Source organism: Ascaphus truei, chromosome 3 (assembly GCF_040206685.1).
Source record: "Ascaphus truei isolate aAscTru1 chromosome 3, aAscTru1.hap1, whole genome shotgun sequence".
In the NCBI taxonomy this organism is placed as follows: Eukaryota; Metazoa; Chordata; class Amphibia; order Anura; family Ascaphidae; genus Ascaphus; species Ascaphus truei.
Genome location: NC_134485.1, coordinates 234,864,959 through 234,884,313, shown reverse-complemented (window position 1 = coordinate 234,884,313; position 19,355 = coordinate 234,864,959).

The window sequence follows — 19,355 nt, the reverse complement described above, 5'->3', positions numbered from 1 at the left end:
CAAAGTGTCCAGACACAAGAAAGTGTGGTAGCAAAATCCATGAGGTTAATTACAGTACCGAATACATCACCAAAAGGTAAGGGGTGTAAAGCCAAAATACTCTGACTCTCTAGGCCATTTATAGTCTGCTTCAGCAGTGACTGTTAACGCTCCCAGTAGAAGGCTCACGGCGAAACGCGTAGGAGTGGGAGCACGGTGTTGGGACCCTTCCTCTACCTCTCTACACGGGGCCTCAGCTGGAGGCTTTTCACCGGGGTCATTAATTAACCTCATGGATTTTGCTACCACACTTTCTTGTGTCTGGACGCTTTGACTCAGCAGTTACAATGTGTCTTTGCATGTTGCAATTCATCAACTTGTTACTTTTGCTTGTTACTTTGTTAGCTTTTTTCCATTATGAGCTGGCTTTTGTGTTATTTATTGTGACTGCTCATTGCTACAGTTCCAGACCCTGTATTTACTTTTTCCATTTGTGTTTTCTCTATCCCGTGCCTCCATACTTGCTGTGTGTGTCCCTTGTTAGGTAGTGGTTTTGGTTCCTACCCCATTTTATCTTTTTCTCCCCTGCTATTATCTTGTAACAAAATTGTTTATTTCCTTGATACACTTGAGTGCTCCTTGAAGGTTTCTTTTTTTGTATAGTTTTCCTATTATCTTTTCCTTTGGAGCACCGCTGGCTTTTTTTGAGTATCTTCATTAGTGGTTTGCATGCGGTAGTCTGTGTGTGTTAAAATATATATGTCTGTGTGTGTTAATTAATATATATATATATATTATATATATATATATATATATATATATATATATATATATATATATATATAATAAAAACAAAAAGAGGAAAAGTATCCCACAAAAAGCACTCTGGTGTCCAAAAATATAACAAGTTTATTAAAGGCACATCACATGACATACAAACAAAATAAAACACTCTCATGTACCTACAAGTATGGAAAAAACAACCAGCTGTAGCCTGTAGTAATGAGCAAATCCTAAGCTAAAGCCAGAAAGAGTACATAATTGACATATAAGGTCAAAGTGACAAATGGATATCAGAATGGTAAGGCCTCCCTTCTGTGGACTGGCCGGTCAACAAGGGGAATAACTCTCAATGGACCCTAAATCCTAAAATACCTTGCAAGGCAGGAGATGGAAAAGGAAAATAGAAAAGATGGTGGTATCTATAAGAACATGGCAAATCCCATATATTCGTTCATACCGTGAGGTAAAAGGCTACCTAATCTAATAATCCAATGGCATTCACATTGGAGGAGTGATTTCTCTAAATCACCCCCCCCAAATGCCCAATGAGACTTGATCAATAGCGAAGACACTCAGCATGTTAGGATTCGAGCTGTGTGGTAATTTAAAGTGTCTCGCTACAGTCGTAATTTTTCTCCCCATAGAAAGATCACGTTCCGTGTTTTTAATGTTCCGTGCATGCTCTAAGACCCGGAAACAGAGTTCCCGTGTCGTCATACCAATATAAATTTGCTGGCAAGGGCACGTTAGATAATATATAACTGCCTTGGATTAGCAGTTAAGGCTGCTGCGAATTTCATATCTGGTCGTATGCTTAGAGTAAAAAAAACTCATTAGTGCTTCTCATGTGTTTGCACGCTGAACAGGATTTGCAAAATGAAAAGCCATTGCGCACCTCACTAGATAGAAAATGTGGTGATCTACTGACACTGTAGTGACTTCAGACTATTTTGTCCATAAGGTTTGGGGCCCTGCAACTCACCATTGTGACAGACTCTCCCAGGGTCCTTCTCAAATCAGGATCTGTAAGGAGTATATGCCAATACTTGTTGATCGCATATCTATCAGTTGACCAGTTGCTGTAAAATGTACCGATAAACCTGATTAAAGGACCTTTGATGTTTTTGTCCTTTATTTTAGGGATCAGAAGGGATGTAAGTGTTCTTGCTTTTGTAATCTTCATCCCCCTCCTAATGGCATATTAACTGTACCCTCTAGCTTCGAAACGCAACTGTATTTCTTGTGCCCTAGAATTAAATGTTAAATGATTAGAGCAGTTCCTCTTTAGTCTCAGAAATTCCCCAACAGGTACTCCCTTTATTTGATGGTTGGGGTGAGCACTAGAGGCATGGAGTATTGAGTTGGTGGCCGTAGCCTTACGGTAAATATCCGCCGCAAACTCCCATCTGCCTGAAGATTGATTCTAAGATCCAAGAATACAATCGAATCTTAGCTGATTGTACTAGAGAGTTTAATATTAAGAGAATTCTTATTAAGGTTATCAATGAATTTAATGAGTGACTCAGGCAGCCCATCCCAAACAATGAGTTTATCGTCAATAAACCTTAACCAGATTAAAACATGCTTAAACTCTGGGTTGACATCCTCCTGAAGAACCATCTCCCACTCCCAAAACCCCAGGAAGAGGTTGGCATAGGATGGTGCGTAGGTGGCGCACATTGCCGTTAACCGGACCTGAAGATAGAAATGGGACTTAAAGACAAAATAATTGTGGGTAAGCACAAAACCAAATAAGTCCAGCAAAAATCTGATGCCAGGTCACCACTGGACAGGAAGTACCAGACTGCCTTGAGACCATCCTGATGACGGATACAGGTGTATAATGACTCAACGTCACAGGTGGCCAGTACGGCACCCCCGCCCAGGGCAAGCTGATCAACTTTCAGGAGCACATCAGTTGTGTCCCTGAGATGAGATGGCAGAGTTTCCACAAGAGGTCTAAGAAAGTGGTCCAGGAAACGGCAAATGGGCTCGCACAACCCCCCTATGCCAGAAACAATGGGTCTTCCTGGTGGGCGGGAGATGTTCTTATGTACTTTTGGAAGCATGTAAAAGGTGGGAAATTTGGAGATAAGACCAGTACTCTGCTTAATAGTGATAATACCCAATGAAACAGCCTCATTGATCATACCATCAAGTCTAACCTTAAACTTGCTGGTAGGATCACCTGGAAGCAACTGGTAACATTGGGGATCCCGTAACTGGCGTAGTGCCTCTTTCTCATACATTGAATGTGGCCAAAGTACCACATTGCCTTCTTTGTCTGAAGGTTTTATTTCGATCCCTGGTAGATTGCTGAGTTGTTTAATCGCTAAAGATTCACCTTCTGTGATGTTATGACTCCCCCTGGTCTTTGATATTTTAGAGAACTCTTTCATGACTAGGTTCACAAAGATCTCGATTTGAGAAGAAGTCTATATTGGGGGACAAAAAGTAGATTTACTTTTGATGTTCGGAAAAACAGAAGTCAACACAGTATTCGTATCTATATATACAGTTAGGTCCAGTTTTAATTGGACATTGATACAAGTTTTGTTATTTCGGCTGTGTACCAAAACCAAGTTACAGTTAAATAATGAATATGGGTTTAAAGTGCCGTGTACAGTATCAGCTTTAATTTGAGGGTATTCACATCCAAATTGGAGGAAGGGTTTAGGAATTACATCTCTGTAATATGTAGCCCCCTCTTTTTCAAGGGACCAAATCTAATTGGACAATTGACTCAAAAGCTGTTTCATGGACAGATGTGGGCTATTCCTTTGTTATTTCATCATCAATTAAGCAGGTAAAAGGTCTGGAGTTGATTCCAGGTGTGGCATTCGCATTTGGAAGCTGTTGCTGTGAACCCACAACATGCGGTCAAAGGAGCTCTCAATGCAAGTGAAACAGGGCATCCTTAGGCTGCAAAAAAAAGAAAATCCATCAGAGAGATAGCAGGAACATTAGGAGTGGCCAAATCAACAGTTTGGTACATGCTGAGAAAAAAAGAACGCACTGGTGAGCTCTGCAACACAAAAAGGCCTGGACGTCCACGGAAGACAACAGTGGTGGATAATCGTAGGATCCTTTCCATGGTAAAGAAAAACCCCTTCACAACATCCAGCCAAGTGAAGAACACTCTCCAGGAGGTAGGCATATCATTATCCAAGTCTACCATAAAGAGAAGACTTCACGAGAGCAAATAAAGAGGGTTCACCACAAGATGCAAACCATTCATATGCCTCAAGAATAGAAAGGCCAGATTAGACTTTGCCAAACAATATCTAAAAAAGCCAGCCCAGTTCTGGAACAGCATTCTTTGGACAGATGAAACTAAGATCAACCTGTACCAGAATGATGGGAAGAAAACAGTATGGAGAAGGCTTGGAATGGCTCATGATCTGAAGCATACCACCTCATTCTGTAAAACACATTGGAGGCAGTATGGGCATGCATGGCTTACAATGGCACTGGGTCACTAGTGTTTATTGATGATGTGACAGAAGACAGAAGCAGCCGGATTAATTTTGAAGTGTATAGGGATATATGGTCTGCTCAGATTCAGTGAAGTTGATTGGACAGCGCTTCACTTTACAGATGGACAATGACCCAAAACATACTGCGAAAGCAACCCAGGAGCTTTTTAAGGCAAAGAAGTAGAATGGCTGAGACAATCACCTGATCTAAACCCGATCGAGCATGCATTTCACTTGCTGAAGACAAAACTTAAGGCAGAAAGACCCTGGAAAAGCATCACAAAGGAGGAAACCCAGCGTTTGGTGATGTCCATGCGTTCCAGACTTCAAGCAGTCATTGCCTGCAAAGGATTCTCGACAAAGTATTAAAAATGAACATTTTATTTATGATTGTGTTCATTTGTCCAATTACATTTGAGCCCCTGAAATAAGGGGACTGTGTATGAAAATGGTTGCAATTCCTAAACGTTTCATACAATATTTTTGTTCAACCCCGTAAATTAAAGCTGAAAGTCTACACTTCTATTGCATCTCGGTTGTTTCGTTTCAAATCCATTGTGGTGGCGTACAGAGCCAAAATTATGAAAATTGTGTCAGTGTCTAATTATTTTCAGACTAACTGTACAGTATATATATATAGAGTAGTGATGGGCATGCAGAGGAAAATGAACATCTAGTGCCAAATCCATTGTCATGGTTACACAAGATGCAAAGAAGAGTGATCAGTTGTGACCCCACCTTTGATTTAAAAAACATATTGACAATATTTTACATATGGATCTAGGGAGTATCTTGCTATAAGAAACTAATGGTTCCTAGAACAATTGTTGCACAAAACAACCACTTTTATATATGCTCTATAAAATACATAACACATAACCAAAAGTTCGCTCTATTATTTCTGGTGGGGATCTCTTTGAGAAACTATCTCCATATGTTCTCGATTTTTACCTCCAAACCTGTCTAGGAAATTACATGGTTACCTCAAATAAACTACTATGTCCCTTGCATTTATCCATAACTTGACCTCAATAAGTGATCACTTATTTCTGGTAACCATGGGTTTGAGTAGTTTATATGCAGCCATACCACACCAATTGTTCTGGCCCCTGTTTGATTTTCCCTGTTCTGTGACTGCTGTCACTCTCCAGTGTCTAATGTTGTTCCAATGTACCTCCCTTGTTGGCTTCTCAGCCTGTTGCCTAGCAACTCTTCCACTGACTGATTGGTATAATCCAGGATCCTTGGCTCTTGGTTTCTTCCTGTTTTCTTTCCTGCATGTCAGGTTATATCCCCTTCCTCTTTCAACTGGCAGCCATTATGAGCAGTCACCTCAGTTATCTCCTCTGGTACAGTGACTATAATTTACCTTTCCTTATACCTTGTACTATCCCATTAGCCATTCTAGCACCGTTGCCTCCATTGCTCCCATCCCATAGCATTCCCTCAGTACCTTATCTTGCCTGTCTGTGTCCTGACTGCCTTTGTGTCTCCTGCCTGTCTGTGTCTTGCCGGTGTCCTGCCTCTCTCCTGTCTGTGTCCTGCCTGTGCCTCTCTCCTGCTTGTGTCCTGTCTATGTCCTGCCTCTGTCCTGTCTATGTCCTTTGTGTATTTGTTCTGTTTTGTGTGTGTGTGTGTGTGTCTGGCTGTTCAGTTGGGTTAAGAATGACAGGGAGGGGAATAAGAGAGGATGAAGGGAGGGGGATGAGAGAGGATGAATAAGGGGGTGAGAGAGGTTGAAGGGAGGGGACGTGAGAGGATGAAGGTAGGGGGGCTAAGAGAGGATGAAGGGAGGAGGCGTGAGAGGATTAAGGGAGGGGGACAAGACAGTATGAAGGGTGTGAGAGAGGATGAAGGGAGGGGGTGAGAGGATGAAGGAAGGGGGTGAGAGAATGAAGGGAGGGGTGAGAGAGGATGAGGGGGGTGAGAAAGAATGGAGGGAGGGGGATGAGAGAAGAGGGAAGGAGGAGGGTGAGAGAGGATGAAGGGAGGGGTGAGAGAGGAGGAGGGGAGGGGGGTGAAAGAGGAGGGGAGGGGCATAAGGCCGGGCCATGGTAAAAAATACAGCGCTGAGCCACGCTGACGCTCATGCTCTCCTGCTCAAACAGGAGCTTTTTTGTGTCCTGGCATGTGCATCAGCGAGCGCGCTTGTGAGGCGGGTGGGAGGCGGGGTGGGAGGTTAAGCTAGCGCGCCAGGTCACGGCACCAACGTCATGGAGTGACCTCAACGCTAAAAATTAAATGAATCTGTCGGCTGCAATTCCACACGCCTCAGCACGCGTCTACCAAAGCCCCACACATGCCAAATGCAGAAGGTAAGTTTCCTGGCTCAGCATAGCGTAGCGCTGTATTTTTTACCATGGCCCTGGCCTAAGAGAGGAGAAGGAGGGTGAGAGGATGAGGCGGGGTGCAACAATCTTGGAATTTGTGGGAGGAGCATTAAGATTAATATTGCTCGCCATGTACAGTATGACTGCAGGCAAGCTATTTATAAATGATTTGACCATTACGTAAATTGTTCTAAATTTCACTCCATGCACCAATTTGCACTATTTCATATTCTATTTCCTAAAAATAATCAATAATCCTAGGGAGGGCACTCCCTCCCAAGACTCCTCCCCAGAATTTTTACGAAACAAAATATAAATTGGTGCAAATTGGTGAATATTTGGAGTGAAATTTAGAAAAAATGACGTAACACTCAGGTCATTTATAAATAACATGGCTTGGACCGAGTTAGGTTCCAGTGCCCCGGGTTTGGGTCCCCAAGTTCCGCTCAGGTTCTCTGTTTGGGCGGTAAGGTGAGAGAGAGTCGTTTGCTAACATTTCTGAATGCCATCACTGATTGTAGACAATAATTATGTTATCTTGATAGAGGTCCATACAAGGGGCTGAACATCTGCATTTTTGGAAACGTATGTATATATGTATATTTTTATTTATATAACGCCATCAGTGTATATAGCACTGCACAGCAGTAATACACGACATAATAATATAACACACAATGGGAATAAGCACTTTAGACATGACAGTAACAATAGGAAGGGCAGTCCCTGCCCCGAAGAGTTTACAATCGAAGTGGTACGTAGGGAGAACTTACAGAGACAGTAGGAGGGTGTTATGGTAAGTGCGTCTGCAAGGGGCCAAGGTCAGTGCATCCGCGATGTATAGTAACAGCCAGCGGAGCTACTCAAATGCTTTGTTAAAGAGGTGTGTTCTTAGATAGGTCTTAAAGGTGCAGAGATGGTGCCAGTGAGATATTGAGGTTAAGGACATTCCAGTGGTGTGGGGCAGTGAGTGAGAAAGGTTTAAGGCGGGAGAGGAATTTAGATACAAAAGGAGTAGACAGAAGATATCCTTGAGTAGAATGCAAGAGTCATGCAGGTGTATAGCGAGAAACTAGGTCTGAGATATAAGGAGGGGCAAAAGAGTGTATGGAGTGTGAGGAGGAGAATTTTGTAAGTGATACTGCGTTTAATTGAAAGCCAGCAGAGGGATCTCAGCACAAGATGCTGAGACAGATTTAGGAGAGAGTAGAGAGTAAAGTGATTCTAGCAGAAGGGTTTAGGGTAGATTGTAGGGGAGACAGGGGAGAGGCAGCAAGGCCGAACAGTAGAATAATATAAAAGAAACTGCGCGCACATTGTATAGATCTTATGTGAATGTGACCAGTGCTTAAATAAATTCTTAAAAACCCAGTGATAAGAACATATAAGTGCACCAAAGGAAAAATACTTTTTAACCTTTTAAGTGATGAAGTGATGGTCTGCTGCTCGTCAGTATTGATGGCTCAACACCAAAGAGATCACATGTGAAGAAACAAAGATAGCGCACAACCTCTCATAGTGTAAAATAGTAAACATGTAATTATAAATATTAACGTGGTATGATATGCACGTACAGCAAGGACAAATTAGTTGGACAGGGCATGTTCAGGGTACATGTTACTGCACTGGTGGTAAAACGAATATGTCTAGTGAGTATCAGCTGTTCCCACAGTTCTCCTACTCCAGTCAATGCAAAAGTTCTTTAAACAGGCTGCACAGGGCTCCGCTGAGGACACTCGATCCAGGAACGTCTGCTTGCTTGAAGATTCACAAATGTAATGTCCCTTTAAAGCGACAAACTATGTACCAGTTCAGCGGTACAACGGAACAAATCACTGCCACCCCGATAGACTACCGGCTCTGGGAGAATCCCACATTAAGAGATCAGACTCCACTGTGCCACTTGCAGCACACTGATGTCACAGGGTCATCCCATAATCACGAACGACCTGCGCTGGCTCAGTTTCAAAGCTGAGGGCTAACCGGATAAGTCACAGTAGTATGCAGGGGAATAATACTTGCCAATAAACTGTTTGTTTACACTCCTACACATTTCGTTAGTAACACTGACTGTCTGTGTGACTGTCTGTGTTACTGTCTTATTGTCTTTTTGTCTTCACATGTGAACAGTAGAAGGTTACAATAGTCGAGATGGGAGAGAATGAGGGTCTGCATTAGAGTTTTACTAGCAGAGGGAGAGGGCATATCTTTGCAATGTTACTGGAGAAGCAGCGGCTCAGTGAGTAAAGACACTGATTCTGGCACTTTTATGCAGGGGAACCTGGTTCAATTCCTGGTGTTGGCTCCTTGTGACCTTGAGCAAGTCACTCTATCTCCCTGTGCACCAAAAACATAGATTGTTAGCTCTACGGAGCAGGGACTGTGTTTGCAAATATCTCTGTAAATCACTATGGAAAACTAGCAACGCTATTCAAGAACAACCTATCCATTATTATAATTATTATTATAATTATTATTGTTACAAAGGTGAAAGCGACAGGTTTTAGCTACATTGTGAATGTGAGGGAGGAGTCAAGTGTGACCCTTAGGCAGCATACTTGTGGTACTGGGTGTATGATAGTACTTCCAAAAGTAATATAGAAGGGGCCAGTAGGGCCAGGCTTCGGAAGACGTATGAGGAGCTCCGTCTTGGACAAGTTTGTATCAGAGGAGGGTCATCCAATTTGATAAAGCAGAAAGACATTCGGAGACTTTGGTATGTACAGCAGGTGTAAGGTCAGGGGTTGAAAGGTTAATTTGTGTGTCATAAGCATAGATGTGATATTTTAACCCTATAGATGTGATAAGGTCACCTAGATAGTGTGTAAATAGAAATGGTCCCAGGACATAGCCCTGGGGTACCCCCACAGAGAGATCGATGGAAGAGGTGTTATCAAATGAGACACTGAAAGTAGGATGGGAGAGGTAAGAGAAGAAGAGGATAGCATTACGGATACCAAGAGTACAGAGGATGTGAAGGAGAAGAGGGTGGTCCACAGTATTAAAGGTTGCACACAGGTCAAGTAATATGAGCAAAGTGTAATGACCATTGTCTTTTACAGCATGGAGGTAATTAGTTATTTTGGTGAGGGCTGTTTCAGTGGAGTGAGAAGTGCGAAGCCAGAATAAAAGGGGTGTAGGAGAGAGTAGGTGGTGATGAAATAGAGCAAGCGAGAGAACACAAGGCATTCAAGGAGTTTAGAGGCAAAATTGATGGGGAACAGGGCGATAATTAGAGAGACAGGTAGGGTCAAGCTTGTTGTTTTTGAGTAAGAGCATAACTGTTGTGTGCTTGAAGGAGGCGGGAAAAGTACCAGAGTAGAGGGAGGAGTTAAAAATAAGTGTAAGTGTAGGGATTAGCGTATGAGCAAGAGGTTTGAGTTGATGGGAGGGAATGGGGTCAAGAAGGCAGGTAGAGGGTGAAGACGAGATCAGCAGTGACATATCCTCTATGACTGAAGAAAAAGAGTTGAGTAAGGCAGGAGTTAAGGTAGGAAAAGGAGTAGAATGTGAAGAGTATACAAAGGGGATGTCTTGCCAATTAGAATCCACCTTTGCCTTTTGGTTGAAATAGTCAGCAAATTCCTGAGGTGAAATAGAGGAACAAAGAGATGTAATAGACAGTGGTCTGTGTATAGAGTCAAACACAGAGAAGAGTATGCATGAGTTAGACTTGTGAGTGTTGATTAGCGACGAAAAGTATGTTTATTTAGTCTGGGAGAGGGCAGAATTGAAACAGAATATGATAAATTTGCAGAGAATGCAGGAGTGGAACATGCATTTTTGTGGCAGTTTAGCCAGGGTTTGGGGTTAGAGGAGCGAGAGCGGGATCGAAAAAGAGGGGCATGTAGATCAAGAGAGGAGGATAGGGCAGAGTTGTATTTCCTGACCAGGTTGTCAGAGTTTATAGTGTGGATGAGAGAGGAAAGGGAGGAGCGCAAAGTGGAGTTAAGAGCCGGAAGGTTAATGGAATGCAGGTTTTTGTAGAAACGATGGGTAGATGGAGGTGAAGAAGGGGAGAAGTGAGAGAGAGGAAATGAAATAAGATGATGGTGAAAGAGAGAAAAGGGGGAAATGGAGAAATCAGAGTGTGAAAAGTTTTTAGTGAAAACCAGATGCAGATAGTGGCCGTCCTTGTGGGTGCTGGCTGCAGTCCATTGGTAAAGACCAAAAGAAGAGGTTAAAGAGAGAAAGCGGGAAGCCCAAGCGAGAAAGGGGTTATCAATATGGCAGTCCCCAGGGAGAAGAATAAGAGAGTCTGAAGGGAGAAAGACGGAGAGCCAGGATTCAAAGTGAGAGAGAAAGACAGAAGGGGATGAGTAGAAGTAGGTGGGTGATATATGACCACCACATGGAAATGGAGAGGAGAAAAAAGCTTGAAGGAAAGGAAAGAGAAGGAAGAATAGGAAGGGTTCAGTACCGGCAGATTGAGGAGAGGAGGAGTGTGGGAGAAAGAAAGGCCACCATAAGAGAGAGCAGCTTCTAGTGCTGAGTCAGACTCAGTGAGCCAAGTCTCAGTTCAGGCAAAGAGGAGCAGAGAATGAGAGAACAATAAGTCATGCACAGAGATTAATTTGTTAGAAAGGAAGTGTACATTCTAAAGGGAAAGAGAGAGGAGGGAGGGTGACAGGGGCTGGATATGAGGTCGTATGGGTTTATTCCAGATGGAGAAGAAGTTACATGTGAGAGGTGAGGATAAGAGCTTGCAGAAATAAGACAGAGACAGGATTGTGAATAATATCCCCAGTCATTAAAGTGACTATATAAACTTTATTAGTAAACATGACACTGTCTGACATATTATAAAAGTCCAACATATGTTTAATTGAAAAAATAAATTTCATCTAATGTTCCAAAAATGATCAGTTTGTCCAAACATTTATTGTTAGCCGCAAAAATAATGATGTATGTCAGAAAAAAACTATTAAAATGATTTATCAGCAATAAATGTTTACTCTTATTAATTAGATACATTCCTAAATTATATAATATATTCCTAAACTACAGAGAATATAGCATTACAAATATAATTCGGGAGAAATGTGTTTAAATATTAAAAAAACTCACTGTTCTAATTACAGAACACATTCTGTATTAAACGCTCATGTAAAGATTTCCATGAACTATAAATAAGCTTAGGAGTCAGCTCACATTCATACTAGTTTGCACTTAACTTGCAGAGATGCAAAAATTAAAATGTTTGGATACATTTTATTTAGGTGAAATATTTTATTTACTAGTATACTACTATTCATTTAAAGCAGCAATAAGCTATATTAATAATTTATTTGATTTCTGTCTACTTCATTAAACTTGTTGCCCTCTAAGCAGAAAACTGATAATCCTTTGCAACAGCCTCCTAAGATTGTGCTGGCTAACTTGAATAGGTTTATTCAGTGGCCATACAAATATAGAACCTTTATCTCCCCTCACCCATCCATTCATTAAGCACTCATCCACCAGGAAAAGAGAAAAACGCTAAGGCGGGGCTACTGTCCTCAATAATTTCATGCTACTTTGCATGAGCAATGCATATACTGTTAGCATAACATGCATAATGAATGGCTTTTCATAAGCAGTTCCTAAGTATATTTAATTTGGTAGATAATTAATAAAGAGATGATACAGTAGTTCAAACAAATAATTTGTTTGTCCGGGTACCATGCTGTGAAAGAACAAAATGTTGTGTGCTATGAAGTCAATAAAGAAAAATAAATAAATTACCTCAGCAACTACTGATATGCCTAAATACTGTACAACAAATGATTTACCTGATTAACATTTGCCCATAAAAAAGCACATCAAATATTAAAACTAGTAAAGCTTGTGATTTAATATTCACTCTGTCTGCCCTAGTGCTGTTTTCTTAATTAAAGAACATGCAGATTGAGGCCAATGAACAATTTTAGCTAATTTGGTTGTGACAAAACACATTAGAATGTAAGGTTAAACTTCCAGACTTTCTAAGCTACTTTGGGAGATATTCACAAAGCGCTGATGTGGGGTATGACATCCTGATCTGGCATTAACTGTTATTCTAGTTTTAGGTGCTTAATGAATCTCGGCATTTCATTTTTGTTAATCTTGCAACTGTAGAAGAGGATGACAGTGTTGTATATAAAGTCTTTCATTTTTTTGGCCTTGGGTATTTCTCCCTTAATACAGGGTTTACTTGTTAGAAACTTTACACAAGGAAGAAGTGTAGTAATGAGATTGCAGGGAGATTGGTATTGTTGAAATGTGTCACTCCTGGGAGCAACAATAAAACTGCAGTCAAATATTATAATGTGTAGGAATCATCAACCTCTTCCCTAGATGAGGCAACTGCAGCCCCTCTGGCTGTATAGTAATTGAAGCCACAATCTAAGTGAAAATGTACAGTAAATGTCATAACAAGTTTATTTTAGAATACTCCACCGTCACTTCAAAACATGACTGTGATTTTAGGAAAACCAATCCTTTTTACGGTGCGTGTCACCCCATCTCTGTCTTATCACAGAACTCATTGGGGAAGAGAGGGGTCCCAAGAGAGGGGTCCCAATTTTATGGGGTATTAAATACTGTATATCTCCAACCATAAACACACCTTTAGACAACAGGTGGAGAGACACCTGTGCATAAAAAGAAGCTCACCTGAGATACCTGGGATATATGCTAATTTAACTCATTTAAATATACTTTACATGTCCAAATTAGCATATATCCCAGGTATCTCAGGTGTGCTCCTTTTTGCCCACAGGTATCTCTCCACATGTTGTCTAAAGATGTTTGGGAGAGTTACTATAGTATGTGCCAAAATGCAATTTGCAGTGACTACATAGAATTAATCTACCAGTAACAAAACGTAATCTGAACCATATAGGTAAAACAAAAATTCCCTAATCATGTTTGAATTTTTGCTAAATATTCACAAATGATCAAATTGCTCAAAATGTTACCAATTTCAACAGAATGTCATTACTTTTTGACAACATTTTTCAAAAATAGCAGTAAGTAAAAGGTCATGTGTCCTGCAAATTGACTTTTAATGCGTGCCAAATTATTTTTGGAGAATTTTTCACATTTTAGGAAATGTTTAGCGGAAAAATGGGCACTCTTGCTGAGACAGACTAGTCCCTATTTTCTGCATAATACAGAAGTAGACTGTCCACAAATGAGTAAGAACTTAGAAATCTCCCTAAATCCATTTTTCTTGAAATTCAATTATTAAAACTATTCTCTATATATCTAAGGGCCAGGAAGGTTGTGAATGTAATTCCACCCCCTCTTTTCCTCTCCCAAAATTTCTTAATATGAGTAAATGTTTTAGCTTAATCTGATTTTTTTTGTCAGGAGTTATAAATGTCTGAAAATTAGGGGTTATATTAAAAGTCCTGATCAACCCATAATTAAGTCTGCATGAGTGTGCATACTGTACATAATATAGAATACATTATTGCAGGTTGCGTACCAAAGTATGTACATATATGAATCTGATTACTGTAGAAACCCCTAAACTATTCTAAAATAAATATACATACTGAATTTTTTTTTACAATCATTCACTAAATCTGCCAAATTTAAAACATGATTACTTTGCAAGAGTAGAACATAATAACGTATGTGTTAGTGCCAGTTCTCTGAGCTAAATCCTAGCTATAAGGACCTTATAATTTTTGGCAACTTGCCAATTCACCTTTCAGAGATGCAGGGCGAGCGCGCTGAGAATTTGAAATAAAAAAACTACCAAATTTAAAACTGCTAACAGTAAATACCTCTCCCGGCGCAAGCTCCAGCTGCATCTCCGTTCCTCTCACACAGCAAGGCAGCACATGCAGGCTCTCTCACAGCTGTAAGTGCTGTCAGAAGCTGGTGGGTCCCAAATAGTAACTTTGTTACTTGTGTAGCCATGTATTCTCTTGGCTACTAATCTGCCCTACCTAAGGCCTCGGCCAAGCTCCCAGCTGGCGTGCTGAGGCGCGCTGAGACTCAGGGAAAGCGGGTGCTTTCCCTGGCCTTGCGGGTGCTTTCCCTGCGCGCCGTCAGGGGGCGGGTCGGGGGCGGGCCAGTGACGTCACGGAGCTAGCGCGCCTCCGCCAGCAAGCAAGTACCTTGGCCGAGGCCTAACACATAAGCCCTGGTACCAGCACAGACAGTGTTAGGGTTAAATCTATGCCCTTGCTGCTGCAGTAATAAACAACTCCCTTGAGTGGCGGTGGGGTGGGCCTAAGGCCTGTGTGCTGCCCTATCAGGTACTCAGATCTAGGACCCTCTCCTGGGTACAAAAGGGGCAGCACAACAACACCGGGTAACAGTGAAATCTCCCTGAGGGTGGGGGAACACCTGTTAAACTTGCAACAAATAATAAAAGAAGGGTGTGATCGGGGGCGCCTAAAGTAATGAAGTGAAGAGTGAAAAAATATCAATTGATAAGTGCAGAATAAATTGTGAACTCATATAAACAATTATTATCACATGTGATTAAGTGAGTGTGGGAAACTCCCACATCAAACCAAAAATTAATACCAAATCACCACCACAATATTGTGCAAATATACATATGATAGAAAATGAAAAGCAGCTCTAATTTAACCCTCTATACTGTAGATCATTCCAAGGTCTATATCAGTCTTTGCTTTCTTCTAAGTGAGGGTAGCGCGGATGGTTCACAGCATACTGTATATGAAAAATAGAGATTAAACAAACATAGTGCGACCTGTATGGTAAAGTATCTTAATGTAAAAAAAAAGTCTGATGATAATTTACTCACATATTCCTCCTTAAAATTAAGACAGGTTAGAGACACCCTATGTGATGCACTCAGCCCTACTAATAAAAATAATAAACTTTTATTTATTGAAAAATGCAAACATAACAAATATATTTAAAACCTAAGAAGTGTAATGTGCAGTTCTGATGTGCGTTCACTCTGAATGACCAGGTACATCAGAACTGCACAGTACACTTCTTAGGTTTTAAATATATTTGTTATGTTTGCATTTTTCAATAAATAAAAGTTTATTATTTTTATTAGTAGGGCTGAGTGCATCACATAGGGTTCTTTCTCTCTCCTCCTATACGCTAAGTTTCACCCTGATAGCACCTCACTAGAAAGTCTATTTTGAGCTGAGCAGGATTCTTCCCTCCCCACCCCTCTCCCTCCCCTTCCCCCACTGACTAGGTTAGAGACACGTTGTCTCTCTAACTGGAGCTATGGTAGAACAGGTAGCAGGATATCAGGATTTTCAAAACCTCAATGGCGATTTCCCCCAGGATGTCAGGTTTAAGGTAAAGGACACTTTCTCTCTCCGAAATATAAAGGAAGGAAGACTCACAATAGTATAGTATGTCCACCATTATATTGAGATTGCAATATATTGGTGCACTCACATTTTACACACAAGAACCAGACATGGTACGAATGCAGAGGATATTCATCCGTGGCGTCTCGATCTCCGGCGTGTGTCTCGTTTCCAGGCTCCTCCGTCACTTCCGGCGCCGACTCGTCTCTGGGTGGAGTCTGGCGGAGACATGCTATCACCGTAGCCTGAATCCCTCTACAATACTCGAACAGGATGTTGTCAGCAACTCGTATAGATTCTGCTAAGTTTTTTTTTGCCTTTTATTTAGTTTGTAGTTAAAATCATGTCCCCCCACTTCTCTTCCCCATTTCCCCTTCACCCACCTCTCCCCCTCCACTCCTCCCATACCCACACTTCTCCCCCATCACCTCCTCACTCTTTCTTTCCCCCCCTCACCTCTCTCTGCCCCCCACCTCTCTATCTTCCCCCTCACCTCTCTCTCTCTTCTCCCCTCCACTTCTATTTCTCCCTCCCCCACCTCTGCCTCCCCCTCTCTCTCTCGCCCCCTCTCTCTTCCACCTCCTTCATCTCTCTTCTCCCCCACACCTCTCTCTCCTCCCCCTCGCCTCTCTCCTTCCCCCTCACCTCTCTCTCCCCCACCTATCTCTCTTCTCCTCTCCTCCACCTCTATCTCCCCCCTCTCGTCTCCCCCTTCACCACTCTCTTCTCCCCCACCTCTCTCCTCCCCCTCACCTCCCTATCACCTCTCTTTTCTCCCCCTCACCTCTCTCCTCCCACCCCCTCATCTCTCTCTCCTCCCACCCCCTCACCTCTCTCTCCCGCCAACCCCCTCACCTCTCTCTCCCACCAACCACCTCACCTTGCCCTCACCCCCAACCACCCTCACCTCGCTCTCTCCCCACCAACCCCTCACCTTGCTCTCCCCCCCAAACCCCTCACCTTGCTTTCTCCCCCCTCACCTTGCCCTCTCCCTCCAACCCACTCACCTCGATCTCTCCCCCCCAAACCCTTCACCTTGCTCTCTCCCCCCCAACCCCCTCACCTTACTCTCCCACCAACCCTCCACCTTGCTCTCTACCCCTCACCCCTCCCCCCTATCCCTCTACCCCTCACCTTTCTCCCCCCCAACCCCCTCACCTCTATCCCCCTAACCTCTCCCCCTCCACCCCTTCACCTCTCTCCCCCTCACCTCTCCCCCCTCACCTCTCTCCCCCTCCCACCTCTTTCTCTTATCCCCTCCTCCACTTCTCTCCCCCCTCTCTCAATCCCCCCTCACCTCTCTCATCCTCACCCCACCTATCTCTCCTCCCAGCTCACCTCTCGCTCCTCTCACCCACTCATCTATCTCTCTCCTCCCACCCCTCACCCTCTCTCTTTTCCCCCCACCTCTCTCTCTCTGTTCTCTACCCCCTCACCTCTCTCCCCCCCTCACCTCTCTCCCCTCTCATCTACTACTTTACTTTTTTCTACACAGGCGCATCAGCTCAGTTCCGATTTATATATCTATACAAAAGTGTCTTTTTTATGAAAAAAAGCCTAAATGTAGCCTATAAGTAATAATCCCCTCAGAACAGGGCATTGCTGCCCAATAATTCCCTGGCTGGGTTAAAGTCCCTCGACTTTGCCTCAGGCCGTCAACTCTTCTAGCCAGAGCATTATTGCCCAGTAATGCCCTGTTCTTCAGGGATTATTACTTGAGTAATACAATGAAGAGAATCAGCACTCCAGACAAAAAGTAATACAGTAGAATAAGAGATGCATGGGACCCACAAGGGCCCCTGAGTCCCTAGATAATAGTAAAGATAATAGTAACACAATAAACACAAACGGGAACCTGCACACTCATAGAAAGAGACACTGCACAGAGTATAAATCAAAACAGAATATTTACTCAAGAAAGTGGTGACACTCCACCAAGTAAGTCAGTACAAAAATGATGGTCATACAGATGACGAAAATCTAAAAAGAATGTGAACAAAAAATACTTCGCCTGAGCTCATGGAGTAGGCTGCAGGACAGGCAGCAAGGTTGATCAAAAATATGCAAAGATAAAGGGGTGGATCACACTGGGAGGAGGGACTCAAAAAAGAAAAAATGCCAAACAGGGAGGAAGGAAGATAAATGGGGGGGGGGGTGGATTAAAAAAAAAAAGTAATGAACAGAGGGGGGCAACGTTTCTGAGAAAATCCGTCTTCAGACCCATTCCTGTTGGTTCTTCTAACCCACACAGTACTTCCCTCAGAGTAGCTACTGTGATGCTCCAAAAAAGAAAAACCCAGTATTGCAAAATACCTTGATCAACAAAAGTTCAGCAGATATCATAATAAATGAAATTCCTGTATGTGATGAAGTCAGTCCAATTTGCAGCCTGTGAATTTGAAGAGAGTGAAGCAGTTGTTTAAATGCCCGGGGTGACATCATGGCGCTGTACTGCATGACTAGCTTGGAGATCTCTGATAGGATCTTTATAAATCTCCCTAAATCCATTTTTCTTGAAATGCAATTATTAAAACTATTCTCTATATATCTAAGGGCCAGGAAGGTTGTGGATATAATTCCACCCCCTCTTTTCCTCAAACAAAATTACTTAATATGAGTAAAAGTTTTAGCTTAATCTGATTTTTTTGTCACGAGTTATAAATGTCTGAAAATTAGGGGTTATTTTAAAAGTCCTGATCAACCCATAATTATGTCTGCATGAGTGAGAAACTTAATATAGAATACATTATTGCAGGTTGCATACCAAAGTGATTACAGTAGAAACCCCTAAACTATTCTAAAATAAATATACACACTGACATTTTTTTTAAATCATTCACTAAATCTGCCAAATTTAAAACATGCTTACTTTGCAAGAGTTTAATATAATAACATATGTATCAGTGCCAGTACTCTGAGCTAAACCCTAGCTATAAGGACTTTACACCACTCATTTTTCTTCATAGACAGACAAAAGGCAAAGGGTTAATGTTTAGGAAAGTTTTCCATCCACGTATTTGTGTGGATTGTGAGTTCCAGTATTTTTCAAAACACCTAATAGCAATCCTGGAAGCATTGTTACAATACTCCACCACAGAACATTCAAAAATCTGTCTATCATTTGGGTGTTTCTATGGCAACAACCTAGTTCCAGCTGGATGGAACTGGTTCATTGTGCCTAAACACCCTGGTCTGAAATTCCTGTCTCCCAATACAATTTGTACTGCATGACACAAAATAATACCTGCAGAGCAAAGAACATTACAACCACTTAGACGTAATAATTCCAGATTTGTTTATTTATTGCTTCATCTCCTTATTTTCTGATTGCAGAATAACAAGGCTTCCTTTACATTTTCTGGTTATTGGCTTACCGAGGTTAAATAAAATATTCCTGTACAACTGTGCCGTGTTGATCTCCGAGCAGTCCTATAAAATATTCATGTGTTAAAATAATGCGGAATGTACATAGATGAGCATAAATATAATATACTATATCATGTTAA